We start from the raw sequence: 7,695 nt of genomic DNA on the forward strand, positions 1-7,695 counted from the left end.
AATCAAAAGAGAGGAAACTGGTTTCCAATCATAATATTTATATTTTTTAAGTATTTTTTTCAATATAATGTGCTTGATCTAACATAATTCCTCTAGGGTTTCTAGTAATTTTCATACCAAGTATCACATTAGCTTCACCTAGATCTTTCACATCAAAATTATGTTTTAGTAACCCCTTGGTATTTTCAATAATATTCAAATCAGTCCCAAAAATTAAAAGATCATCAACATACAAGTATAGAATAATATGAGTATCTGCAATCGATTTATAGTAAATATATTTATCACTCTCATTTATTTTAAAATTATTTGATATCATGCTCCTATCAAATTTTTCATGTCACTGTTTAAGAGCTTGTTTTAAACCATAAAAAGATTTTGTTAACTTACAAACTTTGTTTTCATGAACAGGTTATACAAAACCTTGTGGTTGATCCATATATATTTGTTCTTCTAAATCTCCATTCAAAAAAACTGTTTTTACATCCATTTAATAAATTTTAAGATTATGAATGGCAGCAATAGCTATAAGCAATCTTATTGATGTAACTCTTGTTCCTGGTGAATAAGTATCAAAAAAAGACTACATTTTCTTTTTGCTTAAACTCTTTAGCTACAAGTCTTGCTTTATATTTATCTATTGTACCATCTGATTTTAATTTCTTCTAAGTGCCAAATTGCATCCAATAGTTTACAACTAGTAGGTAAATCAACTAACTTCCAAGTTTTGTTTGATAATAAAGATTCCATCTCTTCATTTATAGCTTCTTTCCAAAAAATAGAATCAGGTGAGTTTAAGGCTTCTTCTATAGTTTTTGAATCACCATCTACGTTGTAAACTAAATAATCTAGTCCAAAGTCTTTTTCTAATCTAGCTCTTTTGCTTTTTCTCAAATTTGCATTAGTTCCAAAAATTTTTTAAATGTGTAGAGCTAGTTTCACTTTCATTTATTATTTTTTCCTCTTCACCCCCACTGTTTCTTAATTTAATGGAAACTTATCTTCATGAAAAATTGCATCAAGTGATTCTATTATAATGTTACTTTCTATGTCATAAAATCTATAAGCTTTATTGGTTAAGGCATATCCAACAAATGCACACTTTTAGTTCTAACTCCTAATTTAGGAATTTTTGGATCAAGTAATCTAACATATACCAAACAACCCCACACACGAAAATAGTTTAAATTTGGTTTTCTTTTATTCCATAATTCATAAGGTGTTAAAAGAGTTTGTTTTCTAGGCACTATATTCATTATGTAATTAGCTGTCAAAATTGCTTCTCCCCAAAAATTCTTTGGCGCATTTGCATTCACCATTATTGCATTTATTAAATTTATTAAAGTTCTATTTTTACGTTCTACTACATCATTAGATGCAGGTAAATAAGGCAGCGTAGTTTCATGAACAATTCCTAAAGATTTAATGTAATCAATTAGTCCCAAAGTTTCATATTCATTTCCTCAATCACTTCTAAACTTTTAATTTTGCTTGTCAAAATGATTTTCAATTTCTTGTACATATGCTACAAGTATTTCATGTGTTTCACTATTATGTTTCACAAGATATACATAAGTGATAAGTGTTTATTATGTGTAATTTTTAGTAGGTTTTTAGACTCATTTTAGGTCTAATTTAGAATTTTGAAGACGTAACTTGCTCCTTAAACTTCTAAATTTTGTGAACTTCATTTGAGCAACCTAATGTGCAAAAATTGGTTATATTTGAAGGAATTATCAACGTCAAATCAAGTCGGACATATTTCGACACTATTTGAGTTTGATTCAATATAACATTGGAAAGGAAGCTACTTATTCAAGTCAATCACTCTTGGAGTAAGGCATGAATACAATTGAGGGCATCGTGTTCTAACCTTTAGAATTGAATTGGAGCAGAAATGAAGCAAGGAAACGATTAAAAAGAAGAATACGCAACCTTCAATACATGACTTGAAGTTGCGTATTGACAAGTCGTGTATTGTAGCCTGATTTCTGCAACTTACTCTACCACTTGCTCTGTTTCCACACTATTTTTCAGTTTAATTTCTGAACAGAATTTCAGCTGCACATGCTCAAGAGTCCTAAAGGAAGATAAAAGAAGTTTTATGTCTTGTCTTAACCCACTTTTTGACTCTCTTAACAAGATACATGTAAGAATCATTAGACAAGAGAGAGAGGGAGACATTAGAATTAGTTCTCATTGGATGTTAGCATTAGAGCTTAGTTTTAGTTTTTCTTGTTCTTTCTAACAAGAACTTGCAAGACCAATTAGAGTCTTCATTGTATCACTCACTTTTGTTGAAGAAATTGAAAATCATTGGGAGCTTTTTCATCACATTTGCTAAGTTTTCTTTATCTATCTTTTTACTTGTGACACAATATGTGTTTATGCTATGAAGCTATGTTCTCTTTTGCGATATTTCATATGAGCAGTTAAACTCCTAGATCTAGGGAGTAGCTGAAACTTATGACTATTTGATATGAGTTGAATATGAATTACACTTTTTACATCTTGTATTAACTTGTCTATTTATGCATACTTTATCACTTGTTGTTACTTGATCACCAATAGCAAGTTATTAGTTGTTATTATTCAATAAAAGTTGGTAATAATGATGGAACAACATAAATAGGACTTAAGTAGTTGACTCATGAGAATAGAGATACACTTAAGTGGATTAACCGTGCATTTCATGAAGGAAACAATAGTAGATCTAGTTATTCACCAAGAAAATAGGGAAAACTAGTCTAGTTTAGGCCATTTCATCATGAGAATGAGATTTAGTAATATTGGAAATAAATCCCTAATTAAACAAGAGTTGTAACAAGAGGTAAATCTATTCATTTGTATCTTTTATGCCATAAGTGAAATCTACATCCCTAGACTCAAGTATTTAGTGAATTTTCTCCATTGTTACTTTGCAAGTTATCTAGTTAAGATTAGTTAGATACGAGTAATTACAATTTCTCTTACTTTAATTGATTATTAGTCTAAATAATAGAGTAAGTATGGTCTTAATACTTGGAAAGTTGCTCCCTGTAGGATCGACCTAATATATGGCATAAACTACTAATTGACCTGTATACTTACAGTCAAAACGGGTGTAAATTGGATTTAAACTTGTACACATAAAAAAATCCGTCAAGTTTTTTGCGCCGTTACCAAGGAGCGGCAATATTAGGACCAAGTAAGCTTTATTAATATAGACACTTTCTTTTAATTTTAGTTAAAACTTTTGTGTGGTATTTGTATAGATTTTTCAATCACTTTTTGGTATAAAATTACTAATTTTGTTATTTTCTTTTTGTTTGTAGTGTATGCACCAAACTTTAAAGATAGTTGCACCTTTTGATCCAGAAATTGAAAATTGTGACGGCCCCATCGCACCCAGAGGCGTACCAAAGGGCTTAGCGCACCGTCTGCGTAACTCGCACCAGGACTCGAAAACGCAAAATAATAAAAGTTATATAAACCGAAAGAGTACTATTCATAATATATACATTGGCAAAAGAGTTCTATTTACACCCTCAAAAGTAGATATCCAGACCACTACATCACCTTATGATAATGACCAAAATTAGAAAGTAGACCCGAAGAAGGGTCCTTACACGAATCACTATAACAAGAAGAACCAGCTTAATTGTCCGGTTATTACAAACTAAACCTAGCTATACTAGTGACAGTGTCAAAGCGTCTCCCGCGTCGGCCCCTGTTAAGGAAAACAAAGGGAAAGGGGTAAGCTATAAGCTTAGTATGTAAACAGGGGTAAAAACGTAAATGGTACATCAAGATGAACAATTACGTCACAAAGATGCCAAGTCAAAAGCAAAAGAAATAACAGCACAAGTTAAGGATATAGGTTGGCTCCAAAGCCAAGTCATTTGCCACGTGTGACCTCCTATCGACACTTTGTCGACCACAAATAAGGGTTCGTAAAACTCCACTTATACTCCCACCGTACCCTTTATCACCCTCACTGGCCAGTCAACCGCACAAAATGGCTCGAGCAATCAAAACAAAATCAAGACTAGATTTGACTGATTTCGAGCAAGCCCCGGCCGGCTCGAATAGTCCGTCTAGGTCTTGAGATCAGGTCCCAAACTCATCATATTTCATAACTCACAAAAGTCACCCCGAGTGACAAGCTCAAGGGGTTCAGTCCCAAAACAATTCATATGCACATGTCATGTATAAATACAGGTGCAAATTAGGGCTTAGGTCGAGTGTGATAAAGTACACCCTCGCCTAAGTACCCTTTCATCCACATTAAAGCACATAAGCGATTTATACATACAAGCGGCCCGAATACTTACGTAAAGAACAAGTATAGTAAAAGTGCGAAAATCACGTCGCGTGCGACAGCTAATAGGTCCCACTGGCTCCGCCTAGCCTGCTACCGTCTGCAATAGAAGGTTGTACCACATTATTCCACAAATGGCTACTAAAATGTATAAATCAAGCAAAATGGCAAAACGGACACGCGCGCAGGCGGAAACGGCGAACGGAAACGGAAACGGAAACGGCCGTCACAAACAGAAACGGCAGATTTACCACCCCAAACCGTTTTGACCATAAGTTAGGCTATGAATATTGGATTAAGGTGTATGAGACACCGTTTCGAAGCTAAAAGAACGAGTCACAACTTTCATGAAGACATCAAGAGCTAAAATAGACCTCTTTATCATCAACATAGACAAAAACAATAGCCACTAGAAACTGTCTTAGGCAATTCAAACAGTTTAGAGTGTTTGGATCGTTTTGTATGCTACCAAAGTCCAAACACTCTGAAATTTAGCAGTTAGACAGATCACCCAAAGCTCTACAACTTTCATGAAGGCCCTTCAACCCAGATCTCAATGGAACTAGCGTAAAAATGCACGAAACAGTCCCAACAGTTTATGTTCAGGTTGTCGGGCAGGCCCTGTTTGAATGACCATAACTCAGGACTCGTAGATCCGAATCAAGAAATTCCAAAAGCATTGGAAAAATCAATTATAAGGCTATCACTTTTGTGTTTTGGCCAAAAGCTGAGTCAGCATGGATCCCCAATGAAAAATGGAACCAAAGCTGCAGGATCGCACTGTCCTGTTTTTCTTTTTTCTGGGTTAGTTAATTTCCGCGGCGCAAACGCGTGGTCCAAATGCAAGCATCGCATGCAAGTTTTCTAACCATTCCCACATCAATACAACACACATATACCATCTCCTAATTGTTCTATAAGAAACCTGAAATTCCTTCCCCAACTTAACCTCAAAACCTAGCAAACACTAACCATATTCTATGCTCTAACCTTACAAGCCCTAACTAACTTTGTCTATCCATATACCAATCAAACCCTAATTATTTAAACCCTAGCTAAGCCAACCTAACTCCCTTTAAACTAGGGTTTCATGACCAAATTGAATTTTGCTAAGAACCAACCATACAAGTGCAATTATCACACCAAAATTCCATTGGCAAGCCAAGTAACCACCCAAACCAACTTAAGGAATCATGAAGCAAGGAACCCTAACTTCTCCTAGTTTTAGCCAAAATTCATGCAACAAAATACCACCAAAATAAACCATTAAACTACTCTACAATCACTATGTATACCATAAGAGTTCACAACCACAACAAGAACATCACTTTCATGGCTTCAAGACTCAATCACCAAAATTTAACTTTCAAGTGAGATGTTTTACCTCTAACCAAGCTTTGCAAGTGATGGAATCACAACCATCAAGTGCCAAGGCTGTTTCCCTAAGCTCCAAGATCAAGATGAATGGCTAGAAGTAGATGAATTTGGAAGAAATCTCTCTCCTTTCTTGCTCAAGGCTCTCGGCCCTCTCTCTCTCTCTCTCCCTTTGATGTTTGTTGGCTTAATGACTTATGTTTATCTTGTATTTCCTATGATACAATATAAGTCAAAGCCCATAGAAGATATTTTCACCTCAACCAATCACACAAAAGCTTGCATTTTGCTTCTTAGCCTTTACAACTTCACTTTATCTTTCTTACTCTCTTGTCCACAAACATATGGAAGTCTTTCAATTAACTCCATAAGATACATACTTAATCTAGTTTAAAATGCTTAATCCCACTTAATCGCTTCACTAATCACCCTCCTATCTTAACCACCCCTTCTTAATCATACCTTATCCTACATATAAGCAACTAAACAACAACCTTTTTGACATTAGCAAAATTAGAGGTTTTAAACCCAACTTAGGGTTTCTAATTTATTAGAACACTAGAGGTTTTACTAGTTTAGGGTTTTCTAACTTTTTAAACCTACTTAACCTTTGTAAAATAAATCAAATCCTATACTTACCTATACAAAAACATACATTAGTATGCCTAATATTAACTCCAGCATGAATTTGTGATTAATACGAAAACTAGGGTTTTAGCAATAACCCAAATTAGGATTTTCTAAATATTTAGAACAAAATAACAGTTAAAGGATTACCACCAACCCTAAAACCACATTTTGCAGCAAAAATGACACTAATGTTCTTTAATTCACATAGTATCCAAATTAAGGACTAACTGGGGTCTCGTAAAAATGACATTGCGTTGACAAAGAAGGCGTACACTAAAACAAGAAGAAGAAGAGGTTTAACAACAAATAGAGAGAATCGCTGTAGAGCTACCTTTTGAAGAAGAAATGGCGGAAAACGAAACAAATAGGCGAGCTCGTAAAGATTTTGCTCTACCGGGGACACAAGGATCTCAAACAAGTATAACAAGACCAACGGTAAATGCTAACAATTTTAAGATTCAATTCAACAATCTCAAGTTGGACGTAATGTCATTGAGGATCCAAATGCACACTTAGTCACATTTTTGGAGATATGTGATACAATCAAAATGAATGGAGTTAGTGAGGATTCTATAAGGTTAAGGTTATTCCCATTTTCATTGAAGGATAAGGCTAAAATTTGGTTACATTCTCATGCTCCTAATACTTTCACTACTTGGGATGATTTATCAAGGGTATTTTTGAATAAATACTTTCCACCGGGTAAAATGGTTAAGTTTAGAATAGATATAACTAGTTTTAGTCAACTAGAGGATGAATCATTATATGAAACATGAGAAAGGTTTAGAGAGTTATTTCGGAGATGTCCACATCATGACTTCTGGATTGGCTCATTGTGCAAACTTTTTATAATGGTTTATATTTTTCTACTAAAACTTGTAGATACCAAAATTTTGCGTCATTTATTTTATTCATATTATTTTATTTTATTTTATTCTATTTTTATCTTTATTTTTTGTTTTTATTTCTTAATTTTTCTAAAAGAAAGTCTTGTCACTTCATTTTTTTCAGTTTAGTTTTAGTTTTATAGAAAAATTAGAAATCAGAAAGAAAAGAAAGAAAAGGAAAGAAAAAAATCAAATCAAAATCCGATTTTCAAAAAAACAGAAAAAAGGAGCCACGCATGCGCGCGCTGGTTTCTTCTCCGGCAATACATGGCCATGGACGAGGCCATAGTACAGAAATTGCAGCTACATTTTCATCCAATTTTCATGCATTTTTTTGCATTTTTTCTTTCCATTCAAGCCCCCAATACATGGTCACCTGGCCTTAATCCAAACACCAATAATTTTCTAGAAAAATTAGAAATCAGAAAGAAAAGAAAGAAAAGGAAAGAAAAAAATCAAATCAAAATCCGATTTTCAAAAAAACAGAAAAAAGGAGCCACGCAT

The 7,695-nt window shown here is 33.9% G+C and overlaps 1 non-coding gene across 1 annotated transcript; it reads right to left on the reverse strand.

The window, feature by feature from the left end:
- Nucleotides 1-7,017: 7,017 nt before the first annotated feature.
- Nucleotides 7,018-7,124, reverse strand: LOC113707555 (small nucleolar RNA R71). Its single transcript, XR_003452278.1, has one exon. It is a non-coding gene; the product is annotated as a small nucleolar RNA R71 (small nucleolar RNA).
- Nucleotides 7,125-7,695: the final 571 nt, after the last annotated feature.

Source organism: Coffea arabica, chromosome 8c (assembly GCF_036785885.1).
Source record: "Coffea arabica cultivar ET-39 chromosome 8c, Coffea Arabica ET-39 HiFi, whole genome shotgun sequence".
Lineage (NCBI taxonomy): Eukaryota > Viridiplantae > Streptophyta > Magnoliopsida > Gentianales > Rubiaceae > Coffea > Coffea arabica.